This window comes from Varroa jacobsoni, unplaced genomic scaffold (genome assembly GCF_002532875.2).
Source record: "Varroa jacobsoni isolate VJ856 unplaced genomic scaffold, vjacob_1.0 scaffold_14, whole genome shotgun sequence".
Taxonomy (NCBI): domain Eukaryota; kingdom Metazoa; phylum Arthropoda; class Arachnida; order Mesostigmata; family Varroidae; genus Varroa; species Varroa jacobsoni.
In genome coordinates this window covers 115,913-133,655 of record NW_019212916.1, presented here as the reverse complement: position 1 = coordinate 133,655, position 17,743 = coordinate 115,913, and the positions used below count along the sequence as shown (strand labels likewise).

Genomic DNA, 17,743 nt, shown 5'->3' with positions numbered 1-17,743 from the left:
CTACAAGGTAGCCATGTGAGCGGTATGAGGTTGTCTGCTTGACTCTCTGTCTATGAGGGCCTGCTATTACGCGATCGGCGCCGGTAAACAGGCAGAAATGGCAAGCGAACCTGCGAAACCGACCGACCGACCGACCGACCGACAGACCGACCCGGTCAAAACGGCAACCAACACCTCACGGCAAGAGAGACACCGGACCAAAGAACGAATCGAGCCAACGAAATGTGCTGCTGCTGCTGCTATTACCAACAGCGCCATCTCGCCCGCCATAGCCATCGTCACCATCATCATGACTAGGAACACCGCCACACAATGTTGGTTTCGTTTGATATTGCGAAATGACCACCGCATTCGCATTTTTCATTGTTCGCCGGACGGCTGGCTCGTCGCTGTTGTTACTCAGCCACTCTCTAGGTGTCTCGCTTAGTGCGGGACCTGTTGGGGAGTCTAGGTTCAGGATCCTTTCTCCTATCCACTAGGTGGTCACTTGGCCCGGCGGTTTTCTGTACCCCAAACTAACCCCGACTAGCCTTCACTATCTGTCACCGCTTGGGTCAGCACGATACGGCGGCTGGCGCGGCCGCAGCAACAGTACAGAAGGCCTGTTGATGAAGAAATGGCGAGAACTCGTCGGCCGACGAGCGGCCAGGTAACCCGATCCTGTCCTCCAGTTTGCCTCGACAGCGATGGCGGGCTGGCTTTCTCGATGGTAGAGCGCCTGACAGAGAAAAAACGGCAGAAGACGATGGGGTTATTAGCGGCGTAAACAATATCTTATCTCCTCACAAGTCACGAACGTATGGCGACGGACTTAGAAGTGGCTGGCCGGTAACTAGCTGAGAAGTGCGAGAAAAAAGAAACAGTTTGGCTAGCAGCAGCATCATCATCATTATCCATGGGTCTACGAAACTTAGTATTTTATATGCCATATGCCCAATTGTCAATCCACATAACCTACAAATTATCCATAATGCAACAAAAAACAGTAGAGAAAGAATGCGCTTAAGCTGCGTATTGGTAAAATTAATTCAAATATCAAATTCAGATATTTTATAGGGCTGCAATTGTAACTAATGATGAAAGCCAATTTTCCCAACTAGCAGTCATTTGAGATAATCGGTGATCTTAGTTTAAGTATAACACGAGTGGAAGGAACGCACAAGCATGTCTATCACTTCTGCTAATATTTTCTTCCGTTGGCAGTCTTACCCAGAGTGGATAGAGTTTTTCCTGAGACTGCTCCAGGCTATAGCCCTAGTTTACAAGTCGTTTCACATAATTAAACCAACTAGTTTCTTAAAATGACCCCCCTGTTCCGTTTGCTATTTCTCTACCTATCTTGCTCGATCATCCGTTCTGAGGGTGGTCTACTTTATTTAATGGTAGTGTTTGCCATCTATCAAATAGAACTCCGTTTTTTTCCTAAGCCTGAACCCACTTCTCGTAGAGCTCCTCCGCGTAGCGTCTTTGTGGCTTCTAATATTTTGGCCGAAATCCATACCTTATCAGGCTCATGGGTACGGCGATCGTCGGCTAGTTCGCCCTAGGGGAAAACTCTTATGGGTTAAAATCATAAAAGTGACACTTCGATAGATTAGCTTACCACAGCAGATGCTTCAGTGAGTCCATGCTGGACTGAAACAAGCCGGAGCATTACTCAGTTTGGGCGGGGCAGAGATAATGGGTCGAGAGGACTTCAAGGAACAGAATCTGACTAAATTGTAGTGATTATGGTGAGCGAGCTTTGCAAGTCACTGAGAATCAGCTATTCGAAAATTTCATTTATAGGATTATACATGCCTCAGTACTACGCGTAGTCTCGACGATCATAAAACTTAGCTTTTAATAAATAAATAGATATATGTGTTAACAACGATGACGCCTTTATCGAGAAAGAAAAATAGGATTTCGATGGGTGCTTAATTAATATTAGACCGTAGTTTACTGGGTAACGTATTTGCCTTCTAATCTTAGGGACATGGCGATACCGGGCGTAAAATTTAAAACATAGAGACCTACGGCGCTCCGTTATCGTATGTGTGTTATTGTAAAAGCCATATACGCGGATCTGCCAAGTACTTATCTAGGCTGCCGGGGGCTAATAAATACGACGAAATTAGTGACTCTTATTCAGTCTTATACTGTATCAATTATCACAGCTAGAATATGTGAAGAAAATCAGAACCTGCCGAACAATCCAACGTTTAACGTATACAGGATATTTTTAAGGCCAACAAAATGTTTAAACTCGTGTTTGGTTATGCTACCACAATTCAGTGAATCATAGAATAGAACCGTTGGACAAATTTCTCTAAGTTAGTCCCCTTCTAAACGTTATCTTTAACAGCAGGCCAACTAGGCGGCACTATTCAATTGAGCCTAACAAAAAGAAAAGCAATGACTGAAACGACCTTGTGTGGTATTTACGTTGGCGGCCTTAGATAACGAATTTGCACTGTAGTACATTTATGATTCAGACTTTAAAGTGAGAAACGGTCGCATTGTCGTCTGTTTGCTTGTTTTCGCCTGCTATCCATAAAAGCTGTACTGTGGTCTATGAGATGTATTGCGTCGCTGTTTGGACATGTATTGGCTAAGTTAGCACCTGTGCCTCGGCCGACTTTTGAACCATGTTGTCCTGCGGTCGTTACTGTAGTGCTAGTGGCGGTTGCAGCGACCGTGGTTGTGTGGTAAGACAGGAGAAATCAGGAAGACAGAATCATCGGGCGGAAGTAGTAGCTTGCGCATGGCCCCATCAGCCGGGTAAAACCGAATCAGCGGCAACCGCTTTAAGCGCTGCAGCCGCTGTCTCTCACTCTGACAGCACAGTACCAGCCCAAAGGGCTCCCATCTCCCCATACCCCGCCAAACTCCCTTAGCCCTTCGTAACAGGGGTTACTTTACTGCGACAGCACTCGCTCGATGGCCTTAGATGCGAAGATGTCCGCCTGTCTCTTGCTTAGTTCGTTGCTCAGTCGACCAGTGTGTGATGTGTGGTCTCCGTCTGAAGACGAGTAACGGAGCTATCCCCTCCTCTCCCCCACCCCACACAGTGGTCTCACAAGCGTCCCTGGGGTGGCGGAAGGAGTCGAAATAGAACATGGAGGTGCCAGATCTTCGGTCGACCAGGCCAACGAGCCCATAAGAAGCCGGTAGCGCTGCTTTTACTGCTATACTGCGTCTAGTAGTGACAAGAACGTGAGGAAAAGAAGGAGAATTAACGAGAAGATGGGAAAAAGAAAAATACTAAATCGATAGTGGCATCTCTCTGGGGTGGAAGCATCGAAAAATGCTGGACTCTTTAGACAATATACGACGGGTCTTGAAGTCAGTAGATGTGTGTGTACCTCAGGTTTTATAGGTTTGACGTTAACTTCCGTGAACAACTCACCCATGAGACGCCCTTTAGCTCGTATAGGTTGCTAGTAATTGCTAGCAATGCTGATAACTAGAAATGGTTAAATTGAGTGAGGCGTTTTATGTGCTACCAGAATCGGTATTAGCAAAGAAGTCAATAGATTATCTAGGCCTGCACGACGATAGATAAATTAACCTTACGTTAGCAACTGCAGCGGTACAGCTTGCGTTAACTATTCTATTTTACAACTAATATTAACTTGTAACAAATACATTTTCATTCCCTGAACCCGGCGTCTGGGAAAGTTCGATAGCTCGACATTGTCACTGGAAATATGTCATAAGGCTTGGAACAGGTCGAAGACTTGAAGAAGCCACCTTTCCAACGACTCATTGACTTAAATAAACAGCATTGCCTTATCTCTTTATAAGTGCAGAGAAGCCATGGTCTACTATTCTCATTCAGCTAGAGTGCGGTTCACCGCTATTCATATATCTGGTCATGTATATGTTTCGTATTTATAATACGCGCATAGCAACTCGTAAAACACGTTCGACACAGCAGCGTGTGCCAGAAAATATCTACCGGCATAATTCAGGTCCGAGTTCGAAGGGAATTCAAATCGTTTCAGCAGACATACAAAACACAAAGATATTCTTAAAACGAATTTTTAGATAAACCTCACTATTATGACCATGATCGTCATTAGAATATCAACATTTTGCTTCACCATCGTCATAGTTCACACAGAACGCTGATTCCAACAGCGTCTGATCATTCATTGATTAGCTCACTCAGTTCATTGATGTTACTACGGCTATTGGTAGTACGCGCCCATTGCGTTGGCCGGATCACAAACTAAAAAATGTATGTTACAGAGACGAGAGGGAAAAACGCATAACTCTGAGGCTCACGCTGGGCTGCTCCCATATTCAGCAACATCGTACAGGACCCCGTGGCTGGTGTCAATTGTCGACGCTTTATCCGCCAGCAAACACGATATATTCGAAGAGGAGCTGGGTCGAGATGTACCTGTTTTTTGCCACGGCAACCCTCTCTTTCGTTTGTTAGCCGATTGTTCGTTGTCTAACTGTTAATGTCGTTTCCTGTTGAGAACTACGCATAAGCAAGCATCTAGGCCTCTGAAGTAGTTCAACCACGAAGTCCTTGTCGTCATCTCGATAATTCATTTCTCCCTCAACTCTTGGATTTCACATTCGGCTCGACGATGATTTTAGACGATTTTTCAATGGCACTGCCATACACCGGTAGGTATTTCTCTCAAGCTTTTCTTATACTGGCGAGTGCCGTTGTTTGCCTTTACGGATCCGTACTATAGGGAAAGCCGAATAGTGGGTAAGTAAGTTGGACCCAGCGATCACTACAATATTGTTATGAGTAAGTCTATATTCGACACACAGTGTGGAGCATACACGCGAATATAGCATTGCGTGTTCGTCAAACCAAAAAACACCCATCGGAGCAGAAAAGCGGTAACATATGCGTTTATAGGTATGCTGTACCAGGCTGCCCGCAGTGACAGCGGGGTTGCCCAGTCTTCTACGGTCGTGTTTTTCTTACGGACCCAGCCCACTCTACACATGTCGGTGCTCCTTTTCCCCAGAGACTGAAGAGAAAAACTCTCCTTCAACCAGCGACTTCAGCCAACCACTAGCGGCGCGGCCGTTGCTCCCGCTGCGCCGCCATTAACGCCGTAACAGCTACGACTCAACGAAACGGACAGGTAGGTAAGCAGGCCGAACCTATTTTAATGGATTTAATTGTTCGCCATGCTCATTTCGTTCTTGTTTTCTTTCCTTCTGCAAAGTCTCTCTTTCTTACTCTTGATATTTTTTGCCCTTCAGTCGCATGTATCATGTGTGTTGCCGCAGTGGCTATCCTCATCGTCTCTAATGGCGCTGCTGTGCTGTCGATCTCGCGTTTCGAAGCTTCGACATAACAACGTACATTTGCGTAAAGCATCCCGATCGTGTCAAGATCTACCGGCACACAATACACAGTTCGTCGCTAAAATTCGCCCCTAGCGCTTAGATTCAACCTTGCCTTCCATCTACCCATTCGGCTATCGCACGATCCCGTACTATTGATTTGGTACGTTTACCCTCTCATGCTGACGCGGTCGCCGCTGTCGGAACCAACAGACCGGTTGTGGTTCTCCCTCTCTCCCTCTCTCCCTCTCTCTTTGTCTGGTTCTCTCGAGCAAGAGTTTTTCCAAAGGCTTCTTCTTTTCTTCGTCATGGTCATTGTCGTTCGTACGTCCATTTTTGAGCGTAATAATTGTTGAAACAAGACTGCAATTTGAGCGAATAATTGGTTTAATTTCGTCTGCCTCTTCGTTTATTCTGTCGAGACGGATTCTCGAGTCATCGATTGGCGTGCTTTGCGGTTCAAGATTGAGACCAGTTATACCAACACGTCGCTATGCTTTGAACGCGTCCCACTTGCAGTTATACAAGATGCACGTATCTCATGCAGCGGCATTGCAGTAGGGGAGGGCATGGGGCTTCCAGTGCCGTGGCAGGCTTAATCGTTGTCGTCATCTGCAAAATTTCTGTGTGTATAGAAAACTATTGAATACAATCAACAAGCTTCCGTTTATTCGAAGGGCTCTTCTATCATATGTATACATGTGCGATATACATCTGTCGAACAATTGACCGGCTTAGCAACATATCATCACGACTATAACTAGGTAAAGAAAGTAAAAAAGAACTCAACTCTGTTATTAGGGAGTTTCGCTTCGACATGGCACGTTTGTCGATATCCATCTATCGATGCATAAATATAACAGTGTTATATCAATGGAGAAGACCTCATGGCAAAGTATCGCAGTATTTAGGTCGTTATTAAGTATCTTTTCAAAATTAGCTCTATGTATAATTGCTAGATGCTTAGCAATATTGTTATCAAAGCGGACAACGGTTTTTTGAGAATATGGCCTAACCTCGAAGGCGAAGAAGACCTTTTTGTAACATTTTTTTTCGATACGTGCTAGCTAACAATGAAACCGTTTCTAATCTACATTATTACCACTTATTTGCTTAGTACGGCAACTATTTATTACCTTAATAATGCAACCTTGCTACTACTGTTTTTCGGACGGATTTTCGGTCCATTACAGCGCGGCGCCGCTAGACATTTTCATCGACACTTATCCTGCTTTTATTTCAATGTAAATCGAGATAAATCCTAAGTTATTCGAAAACACAGAGTCTAAGCACGGAAGTATATTTCTGCTGAAAACCGCATGCGTTATTGTAGGCAAGCAACACCAAATTATATGGATATAACGTTTGTTAATTCTTCAGTCAAAATTGATCTTTCTCACATCTTGCGCTAATCCCGACAACGGCGGGGCTATCTTATTCAGTCTCCAAAGCCGATCTGCAATGAAAGCACTACCCCCCCTGTAAAGCTATTTTCCATTGCAATAAATATTCTATCAAAATGTGGACACATCATCAATCACCTTCTCAGTCGCCATGTTACACGTATAGCTATATACATATGTATATATCCAAAATACAACCCCACTCGTTGGCTCAACGGTGTGGCGTCCCCTGCCAGTCCATCACCTCTCCAGCTCACTTCCTACGTAAAACTTACGGAGCAGCCCGCTGTGGTGGCAACTACCGCCTACCGCACGTCAGCTGGCCCCTTGACTAGTGTTATCTATTATGTCTCGTTTGGTACGAATTGGTCCCACACTGATACGAAGAGGAAAGGGCCTATTTGAATACTCTAACCGCGAACGGTTGACATCAGCGACTGCAAACAACACCCGTGCCGATTTCTGTTGCGACCATCCCATATGCGCTAATGTCGAATTGGCTACTGATCCTTATAGGCGTATTACACACGACACTAAATATATACTGGTACTGGTCATATTTTCTCTATGTCACCTGTGTAATTTCTTAACTTTACGCGACGCGACTCAGCGTTGTGCAGCGGTTTTGTTATTGAAATCGCTTTGCCGGTACCGTTTTCTCATGTCGCAACCTTCAATGGCTAAAGTGACCAATGTAGCCTATGATAATCTGATGCGACAATCATGCTGAGATGGTCATCATTCCCGCTTACCCATTGCATTGCATTGTAAGTATATGCGCCCAAATGTAGCCACAGAATCAAATTCGGCCGCTATTTCCTCGAGGAGAACTTAGCAAGGCGACACTGACTGACTGACTGACTGACGCGTCGGATACGCAGTACGAATCGTTCAACACTGACTGAACTTCTCACATGTACTTGAAAAGAATCTTTGTCCTATATTTACGGATAGTTCTCTCTAGAAGTCTGCAAGAGCACGCGTCATCTAACCGAAAGCAACACCGGCTCGTGTTTCTTGAAAACGAGGGATCGTCCTTTTTGGCCTGTAGCAGTGGACTGACGTCGTCTTCGTCGTCGTCGTCGTCGTCGTCGTCGACCTATATGAAAGCAATTATTTAACAATTATAAACGGGACCGATCTGTCAGCCTGCCCCCGCAGCGCAATCCGAAATACCGTTTTGTAATCGAAAATCCGTCCGACAAGTATGACTGCATGGACGTCACAGGTCTTTTGGGATTAAGCGAAAGATAATCACCACGTTTCATCATCTTGTACAGTTATTCTATTCCGGTCCCGTCCATCTGCTCGCGTCGTCTGCTCGAAGTCAGGCTCTTTGCATTGAATCGAAATAAACAAGATCGCGCGCCTGGTGTCACCGCATGTTGGTACAGAGCATTTTAGACGTGTGTATATATATATATATATATATATATATATTCAGTGCAGCTGGACGATAAGTCTTCGATATATCTAGCATTACGTAATGAGTGCTGTGTCATCTTCCAATCAGTTCGAGCTATGGGCAGCCAATTATAACTCATAGATCTCACCAGCTTCAACGCCGTCGATCACACATACTGCACTTCCTGGACGTATTCTTCAAGCGACCCTATTTTACGCGTACGATTGAGTATTCACGACGCATCTCTAATGTACTATACAAAGAATCGACAATAGGAATTATGAATCACGGCGCATAGGCGTTATTTTATATCTGGAAATCTGCGATCGCCGCGATAGCGGCTTACTTACCCTTACCAAATGAAGTACCTGCAGAGACGAAGTTTATTTATATTAATAATCTTTATATTTAAAAATGGAGAAATGATTGTAAAGCTTCGTTTGAGGACGAGGCACGCATGATCGGCGCAGCGAACTCTCGGTCGTTGTCACCTCGATTGTATTTACTTAATATTCCCTATCCCCGAATGCTGTTTTGGAGACCTTCGGCTACTGTTTTAGATCAACGACTATCGATCGACGCCAATCTCGGATTATAGCTCGCTGCCAGTTTAAGCTTGTGGATATAACAAATTAGCGGTCCTTCATTTGTTTTGTCAATTTTTTCGGCCTTCGAGATTGTCTGCCAGGACTCGATTCCACTTCTGCCATGATTTTTTGTTGTCCCAGCATGCCAGTAACATTTGTAGTATCATTCCAAGATACCTTTACCGGCTTCATTAAAAGCCAATGGCTCGCAACGACCAGAACTCGTAGTACAGGCTTTGCGTTTCCGAAGATGTCGCTCTCGTATCGCCAGCTCAAATAATACGGATACGGTTCCCTGTGTTGTTACTTCACCTTCATCGTATCAGAACGTTACATTGGTACAAGTGAATGATAATAGTAGTAATTATCTATTCAAAATAGTTTTTTGTCTTCGTTTATCATCTTCCTTTATAATTTTTGCTATTCTATCTACCTTCCTATCCCTCTAAGTATGCACTCTCTTTTGAGTTTTTCTCTTCCTTCGCCTTTTTCCTATTGCCATAGTGGCTCTCCTATATGAATTATTAATAATAAACATTTCTGCCAATTTTTTCCGTGGAGTTGCGTCTGTCCGCTCCACTATCCCGAACAACTGTGTGGCTGGCTGTACACCCATCCACTCGTTATTTCTGTAATTGCGGCTGCTGATGATGGTGGTGGGGATGATTGGTCTGGTGATGATGATGATGGTGACGACAATCATCATCATCATCATCATCATCGTTGTCATGATAAGGGTGATGATGATATTGTTGGCGATGTTTAATCTTTTCGGCTCTTAATCTCCCTCGTTTGAGCAGGCAATCGCTCGAAGATGAGGGAGCGGTAGACACAGATTTTTATACCAGAATGACTGCCACGACGAAAATGACGCCGGCCGCCGCGGTTCGTATTACGTAGCCGTAGTCGGTTCGGGTCGGGCCGAATGCTGGCGTGTGCGCGAGTAAACGCCGTCAATGTATCGGCTTCTGCCAGCTCTCTGCCGCCCAATTACTGTAGTACTAGTAGTAGCAGTTGTGGCAGTTAGTAATGGTGATGGCTTTTTACTGCGCTGGTATCAGCATCGCCGCTAAGAGCACAGGCACCAGCACTGCTGGCGGTGTTGATGATGTGCCATACCAAAAGAAGTAGCAGCAACAGCAGAATCACTACTGATAAAACCTATGGCAAAATGATACGGGCCTGCTGCTTCTGTCACAACCACGCCAATCGGTAGACGTGGGTAGACGAGATCCAAGAAATCGCGATCGCGCGAAATAGACGCTGCCGCTGTCTCTTGAGTTTCTGTCGTCTTTGATTGTTCTAACCGGTGCCCATCGCATCCCGGCGTTCGCAGTGATGCTTTGGTGGAGGCCGTGGTTACTTAAACTGCGACTACTCGATTGAAGCGACCGTCGTCGCAGAAGGAGAGCGTGCGCGAGATCGCGCAAAATAATGGTGTCGAACGGAACACAAAGAGACGATATGCGCTGTATAGTACGTAACAGACGTACTCATATAGGCACACACATTACGGTGGCGTTTCCATCCGCTATGAATTATCACCGTCGTTGGCTTTTGTCGACAACGACGCGCTTTCCTATACACAGATAGATATCTAGATGAATAGGTATAGATGCCCGGAGCTTCTGCTGGAGCCGCCGCCGCCGCCGCCGCCGTTGTTGAGCAATGGAAAACTGTAGTGAATTGTAACTGCAACCTGAGAGGTAATTATTATTATAATTATCATTATATTCCTCCAAGTCCGATGCCTACCCCCATGCCAATCTGAGTAATTAACACCGTTATCTCGTATGCGTGTGCTGACAGCAGACAAACAGCGCATCCTGATACGACGTCATACATTACAGTGCGAGATTAGTGTGGGGAGAAGTTGTTGTTGTCATTGTAGTTCGAAGGTGCTGTATAAACGCCTGAAGCACGACCAACGGGTCATTCTGGGGTAGCCAATGGTATGGTACCCACTGACGATACAACGACGATGGACGAGATCCGTCGTTGAAGGGAATTCTTTGTACGTCTGACGTTTTGGACGATACGTACGTTGTTTTCAGTGTAGCATAGTAAGATTTAGCACTTATTTGGAACACGCGCACGCTCTATTGGAGTCCAGGCATATGGAAAATTGTACTCATTGTTCCTGCCGGCCATAGTGATGAAAAGTGAAGCCAATCAGTGAGCTTCGGATGGATTAAGATTCTCTAGTTAATAAAGTATCATGCAGTGTGTCATGACCAGCTCTATGTTCTACTAATAGCATTAAACTGCATTGACATTTTTGCCAGGGAAAAGAAAAACCAACGTGTAAAGGACGAGAGGACAAACGAATCCTGCCTTTGATTGGTCAGCTATTTCTTGGTTCAAAATAGTTTACTAGATCGTCGTCAGCTCGTAACCAGAAAAACCAGGTTTATAATCTTCACTCAAATAGATCAAGGGGCCTGACTGAGCAAAATATTACAGATACTAAAATCCGGAGGAAATATAATCTAGATTGTCGCTTTTAGCTGTACGTTCTTGCTGAATAACTAGAGGGGCAGTAATATGGCTTACGGTAAGTTTGGTAGATGTACAATCTTTGTGATCTCTTGCATAAATTAAATAGCATCAGTCCGTTAATCATTTCGGTACGCTTTATCTGGTGAATTGTATGCTTTAAAGACTGATTGTAAGACAATTGAAGAATAGACGGAGCCGTCGACAATCGATCTTTGTTTGCGTAGCCAAACTGCATTATTTGTGTTAATTAATAACAGACTCATAAACAGTTACGATAGGACAGTGTGGCCTATTGTAATCAATTACATATTATAATGCGAAAACAACAGCCGAGCCTTGAAGTTAAGTTTTAGCAGAACGACAGTATTTCACGGCTGGAGTAATTGGTCAGAAGCGAATCCCTTTTAGGGATAACGTCGTCTTTTTACTCAGCCCATGTGTATACGGAAATATTCTGTTTTCGGAATAAGTTTGCGTCGTTTACATCATTCGGCTGTCATTTTAAAGTCAGTTTTTATTTGATTCGTCCAATAATGGGTTTTGCTCGCTCGTTTTGTGTAGAATTCCGTCGTCTAATGGAAACGCTCCAGGTGGTTTCGCTTGTTAAGCACTGAAAAAAAGCAAACGCAAAAAAATTTACTGCTCTCTTTGATTTGTCCTCCGAAGCGAACGAGTTATGATTGTTGTCATCCCGTTTCGTTGATCGTCCTGTCGGCGTTGCCCACGACGCCATCGGTCGCTGGCCGCTTGGCTGGGAGTCCATCACTGCCATCTGTACCTACCGCGTCAACAGCAGTCGCGACGGTAGCAACTGTGGCGTTGGCTTTATTGTGGCCAAAAGGCAAACATGTAATTACCGCGTTCTGTTCGCTGTTGCTGACGGCTAGAGCACCAACGCTGGCTATCGCAGGCCAACGCTTTGTAGTGACCCATGTAACTGTCGCTTACTCAAGGCTATTTCTGCTGCTCATATGCAGCAGCTGTAACAGCAGATGCCGGTAGGCCACTGCAATGAAGTGCGTCACCGTTGGATTTACTGTTGATGTCGTCCTTTGGGGGACGCAATGGCGCCAACGCAGAGTAAACGTGTCATCATGCGACATCGTAGTTCATCTATAGTAGCAAGCTTATCAAGTTTCGAACATTTCAATCCTCTTATCGAAGGAAATAATAGATTAGAAGCTTATGACATATCTGTTACGGTCATGTGGAAAAATATTATTGGCCCCGAACAGCGTGAGGTATCACTTCGCTTAAGTAAAATCTCATCCCTTGTTGGGGGACCGTATGATGCGTTTCAAAGACCGAAACGTTTGCAAGACGTGTCACCAGCAGGCTTTCATCAGAATGGAAGTCAACTAACTAGCAGACATGTTTTATGTTAAACCGAGTTCTCCTTTGAAGGCCACCTCCTAGAGCAAGTGTAAGTATAAGACATAGTTCAAATATGTTATTACTTTGACCTCAGCTCTTAAGCGTACAGGTGAAAACTAACACATCGGCATTAACTGTCAATAGCCTGCTGATATGTATCTAAATAGAATGCCCCAAATAACTATACAGATCTAGTCATCGCCTCAGCGAATCTGCGACTCATTTGCTTGCTGCTAGCTTATATTTAGCCTGCTGTCAATCCTAGCTCGGTTTAGCGTTGGGTAACCATGATCGCTGCTATCCAAAAAGTAGATAAATAACGCGAGAGTAGAAATTCGTAGTGATGCAAATATATAATTACTACAATCAACTTCTTCTTTTGTTAGTATCTGTTTTGCCGTAGACCCTGTTGTTGCTTGCTTTGGCATCGCGCGGCCAGCGGCAGCTTCTGGTGGCATAACCGCAGAGTTATAACAAGCAACTTCTGTTGTTTCTGTGTTTGGTATTACTGAGTACCGTTGTTGTTAACATTGTTAATCTCGTTGTTGTTATTGTTGTTGTTGTTACGGCTTTATTGCAGTTCTTGTCCTTTTGACTGGTTGTAGCGGTAGGTCCTTTACGTTTCCTCCGACGGCCGTCTGTCGTTGCCTCTTTGGCCGCTGGTCTAAGCAGACGGTCATTGCTCTGTATTCATGTCTACATACAGGGGTAAGTACTATATTTAGTTTGGGGGAGGGGGGACCATTAGCGGGCTGACCCGAACGATGTACCGAGTGCGCGGGAATCTTACACTGCAGCGCTACCGTCGACTAACCTGTGAACAAATGCAAAAAATATTGTTAGAATACGCACGGAAAAATAGTAATCTTAAATTGAGAAGTATTTAGGTGCGAATTTAAGAAGGAAATAAGGATCAGCAACGTAAGCCACATTTCAATTGTTGAAAGCACATGCTACTGTTCATTTCGTCCTTCTACGCTTTATAATTGTATCCCAATTTCTACTTCGTAAAGTCTTCAGCTCAAAAGAGGAGAGTGGTCGCTACTTGCGTAATCGAGGTATTATAATTGTGGGGAAGCAACAAGGACAGAAGGAATCGAGTCTGAACAATTGGTACTGAACTGACATCATCATTATCACCGTCACCAGAATCGAGGACACGTTTACCATAGCCACTAGAAAAAAAAGCACCAAAGCAAAGCAACAGTTGTCTATAATTCGCGTTGACCTCCATTTATAAGGTGGCCGCCTTGATCACGACGGAGTGAATGATATTGGGCCGCTCGAATAGTCATTGGTGACCCCCCTACCATTCCCTCACCATTTCGGCGATATTATCCCCCAAAAATCCCCAGAAGAAACCTATAATCTATATATAGGGTACCAAACTGGTTCTCCTTCTGTTCGTCGTCATCATATCCCTTTTTTTCGGCATTTGCTTCTTGTCTTGATTCTTTCTCGTTTTAACCTATCCTCATTTTCATTTCACTCTTTGGCTCTTTAGACTTTTTCTCCAAATGCATACCCCCGTCGCTGCATACCTCAGTTTCGTTCCTCGTCCTGCATGTAGTATAACAATAGGTACCGCCACACAACCGACCAGTTAGTGCTACAAGTCTCTACCTGTCGTCTGCTAGTACGAGTCCTAGCACTATATAGTACAGTCGCTTTTACAATTTTTTTTCCTTTGTCGCCCATTTGCCACTCGTCAAACGCGCGGTGGTGCGCTCTCCATAAGAAACTAAAAAAAGAGGTTCGCTTCAACCCTCAACTGCAATTGTAAAATATTCAGCCAGAGATGAACGCCATTACATGAGGCGATTGTATCGGCTTATTGCAATGGGTGTGTGCCTATCCCTACGACTGCTACTAGCCTCGCCGTCCACGAGTTTCCCTTCGATCTTTTTCGGCCTGCTGTCAACCCGTTTTAGTGTGGTCGACATAAGCGCGTATCAACAGATAATACTACTACTACTCAACACAAACGTATGTCGTATGGTCTTCGTAGGGCTGACCTACTGCTGTCCCCCCTCCCCTCACACCCTGTCCTCACTGAGCTCCACATTGTGCCAAGGAGTTGATCTCTAGGTCGCTGTTGGTACTCCCTCGATAGAATCACACTGGAGCAGTTCGTTCTTTCTGTCTGCAGTTTTCCATTATGTATGGTCACGATTTTTAAAGGGGTCGCGCGTACCTACGCGTGCATGGGTGTGAGCGTGGCGTTCCCGATGAGCTTGGCTTTTTCTGATCTTTCCTGTGCCTGTCTGACGATGTCTGTCGATGTGTGCTTGAATGAACGCGAGAGGGTTAGTTGGTCGTTTGTCTGATACAGATGTTGCGAACGAACTTCTAGATACACATATCTGTAGAGGGGGAGTGTACTTGATATAGCAAGAGTAGTCACTTGTCTTCTGCGAAAAGCGGTAGAGCTACGCATTACGCAAATGCTTCGTCCCTTCGTCCTAGAACCCACCGCTGAAGCATCGCAATGAAGTAAAACCGAAAATGAGGCGGAGAGCTTTCGTTGCTGAAATGACAAGCGTGGTCGAATCGAGAAAACTGCGGGAAGCTACTGCTGTCAGAATAAAAAAAAGCTCATACTCATATCGCTCATAAGCAACATCTCGTCTTAGAAATAATGAGAGATACACAGCTTTCTTCGATTCAGCTGTTTCGACAACCCGTAACCCATATTTGGCCTTGCGGCTTACGATTGTCGAAGTGATGACATCTGCAACCTACGTTTCATATCTGTTTTAAGGTCCGGGTACGTTTGGTGTCTGTCCTGGCAATCATAACCGATTGATTTTGAAAGGTGTTTCTAGTATATTAGATATCTGACTAAACCACTCACTCTACTGTTACATCTATATAAGCGTATTCAGCTCTTTATTATATAAAGCCGCCGGTCATTTCTGAACGCCGTTTTAATAGCTTTTGTTGTGTAGTTTTATTTATAGATCGCAGTTTATCTCCTGCATTCATATTGAATACTCGTATTGCCAAAATATGCATGTAAGTAGTCCTCCTTAGTTAAATGAAAGTACTCCTAAATTTCGTTGGCTATGTCTGGGTACCTGGAAGTAATTAGAGTCTAAAAGGAAGTCAAATTTAAGTTGGCCGAATGCCACCGATTTGAGAAACGCTAGCACGAAAACCATTACGGCAGGCGTATTCATTGTGATATACGAAGCTTCGAGAAGATGAGAGCTTCCTGTTTTTAAAACATCATCATTATTGTTATTGTGGTCATCATTCGTGATTGAGAGATAGCCTCCGGTCTCGCGCCATTTCGCAACAAAGCTTTATTTGAATATTAAGGAAGTATCTGTGGAGACTAGAGTCACTTTTTTCGTACGTTAAATTTGCATACTCCGTCTTCAAGAACTTAGACCATCTTAACATGTCAATCCTAGGCCCGAATCAGCACACGTTTGTCCGCTGTATCCAGATGTATGCCGACCTTGTCCAGAGCTAAATCACAAAGTACAACATGGCGTCTACTACCAAGTGCTCATTATGGCCGGTTCTGTTCCCTAAGTTCACTATCCTGAGGCGTTGCATCAAAATGTTAATGACTAGCTCTAAGACTACTCGTCTAACACTTTTTCTTTTAAGGTAACTTCGTTCAGCAGTCAACCTCGAAAACACTGCAGGCACTGCCGCTGCTTTGACTGCCATTGCCGAAGTGCCATTGGGTGTGAACCGCGACTTCGAAATCGTTCGTTTACACCCATCGGTGATGCGAACTTTTCTTCGAAGTCGTCGTCCCACAACACTGAGACTGCGAATTCGCGAACTCTGAACCACCGCATTTTGCTTTAATGCCGCCTATTGCTGGTCCTTCCTCAGAGTCTTTTCACCTTCAGCGTCGTCGTCTACCTTTCTCTCTGTCTCCTTCTAGTGCGCTGTTACTTGACCGACTCGAGAACAGCCCCGACTGGATGGCTCGATTAATCAAAATAGCGGGAGCAAGCAAACGAGAAAAGAAAAAATGTCTCGCACGAGCTAGCTGTCCCCTCATGAGGACTTGGCGCCGTCTCATGGCACTCACTATATACTGTAAAGCTGGTAGCAGCGATGATGAGTGGAAAAATTGCTTACAAGTGCACCACCCCGCAAGGTACGGTCATGGACCATTCTCAGTCTTCATTCTAAAATGGCGCAAGCAAAGACAGAGACTGCGGCTAACTGGCCGGACTCATGCAGGTCTAGATGGCTTGGGCCTACTATACTGTGCAAAACCAGTGAACTTGTCTAAGTAGAAGCACTACTGGATGTATATTCCATCCTATCACGGTCACTGTTGCTGTGGTTGTCCCTTTAAGAGTCTGCCTGCGGAGTGTGTTTTTACTTCAAGACGTGTGTCTGTTTGCATTTATGAAGCTGACGTGAACGTCACGTCGTCGATGAGTGAATCAGCGTACCGCATCCGAAGGCTAGAGACGCGTCGGCGTACACACTGAGTCGTTCTAGGTCTAAGAAGGGTGATGGGGGGCAGCAATCCAGGTCCATAGGGCTGCTCTGAGTGTTATTGCTTTTTAATTATTTCACTAGATAACTTAAAGAGCGAGAGAGAGAAAGCGAGAGAGAGAGAGAGAGAGAGAGAGAGAGATAGAGAGAGAGAGAGAGAGAGCCAAATACGATGAGGCGAATCAAAAGAACGTCACTGAATTTCGAACGTTTTAGTCAGTAAAATAAGGAAAGATGTGCGAAGGGTGATTTTACATATTACGGAAACTATCATTAGTAATTTGTAAAACAATAATAAATAAACATATAGTGTAATTATGAGCGAACGATTCGGCCAAGTTACTTTAGATTAAGCCTACACAATGTGTATTTGACTATAGCTATGCTTTAACAGTAACTCCAGGCGCTCTCTTTGAACAATCTGCGCTGTGACTGGCAAACAGCACATGTCTTCGTAGTAACTCAGCTATCTTCTGTCAGCTAAAAATGTCTGAATTGTAACTCTGTTGTTTCACGAAATCTTCGTTTGGGACTCATTGTCATCCAAAATCTATTAAGTGAGTGTGGCGTTTTCAGGGATCGAGTGTTCGTCTAACCGACGTGCCCCACTACTCTTTGGTTTCAATGGCGTCATGTATTGATTGCCGAACCTAAGCTTCATCGCTCTTCGACGCGTTATCAATGCCGCTTGCATT

At 44.6% G+C, this 17,743-nt stretch overlaps 1 long non-coding RNA gene across 1 annotated transcript; it reads left to right on the top strand.

Moving 5' to 3' along the window:
• Nucleotides 1-4,914: 4,914 nt before the first annotated feature.
• On the top strand, nt 4,915-17,341 carry LOC147754023 (uncharacterized). The gene is made up of 3 exons (XR_015314143.1): nt 4,915-5,102; nt 13,156-13,283; nt 16,194-17,341. It is a non-coding gene; the product is annotated as an uncharacterized LOC147754023 (long non-coding RNA).
• The last annotated feature ends 402 nt before the right edge of the window (nt 17,342-17,743 follow it).